Source organism: Suncus etruscus, chromosome 18, assembly GCF_024139225.1.
Source record: "Suncus etruscus isolate mSunEtr1 chromosome 18, mSunEtr1.pri.cur, whole genome shotgun sequence".
In the NCBI taxonomy this organism is placed as follows: domain Eukaryota; kingdom Metazoa; phylum Chordata; class Mammalia; order Eulipotyphla; family Soricidae; genus Suncus; species Suncus etruscus.
Genome location: NC_064865.1, coordinates 43,456,173 through 43,456,943, shown reverse-complemented (window position 1 = coordinate 43,456,943; position 771 = coordinate 43,456,173). Strand labels below are relative to the sequence as shown.

Genomic DNA, 771 nt, shown 5'->3' with positions numbered 1-771 from the left:
ACAGAATGATCTCACTCTTTTATGGGTCTTGAGAAAAATGAAAAACATTTGTGTAATAATTCTCAGAGACAAAATAGAGGAGGACTGGAGGGTCCAGCTCCTGACATGAAGCTCACCACAGGGATTGTTTAGTGCAGTCACAGAAATAATTACACTGAGAACTATCATAACAAAATATGACTGAATGAGGGAAGTAGAAAGCCTGTCTAGAGTACAGGCCGGTGTGGGGTGGGGAGGAAGGACACTTGGGATATTGGTCATGGGAATGTTGCACTGGTGAAGGATATATATATTAAAAAATAAAAAAAAGAAGAAGAAAAGAATAAGACCTCCAATTCTTACCACAGGCTGTGTTCTTTACACTGACTGTATAGAAAGAGGAGGTACAATAAATGTACCCCATATATACTTCAACACAGGCCCTTTGCCTGGTCTGTATTGTGAATTGGGGGACAAAAAAATGATGCCTGTGGAGCCAGAGAGATAGCACAGTGGTAAGGCATTTGCCTTGCATGTGGTCAACACAGGACAGACCCCGGTTCAAATCCCTGCATCCCATATGGTCCCCTGATCCTGCCAGCAGTGATTTCTGAGTGCAGAGCCAGAAGTAGCACAACCAAAACCAAAACCAAAACCAAAAGAAAAAAAAAAAAAAGAAAAAAGAAATGACACCTGGATATTGAAGAAGCAAACACTCTCAAACAATTTTAATGAAGCTAACACCACCCTGATAGCAAAATCAGACAGACACTACCAAATGAGAATTCTAGG

At 40.9% G+C, this 771-nt stretch overlaps 1 non-coding gene across 1 annotated transcript; it reads left to right on the top strand.

Moving 5' to 3' along the window:
• The first annotated feature begins 326 nt into the window (after positions 1 to 326).
• Positions 327 to 458, top strand: LOC125996888 (small nucleolar RNA SNORA51). The gene has a single exon (XR_007491549.1). It is a non-coding gene; the product is annotated as a small nucleolar RNA SNORA51 (small nucleolar RNA).
• The last annotated feature ends 313 nt before the right edge of the window (positions 459 to 771 follow it).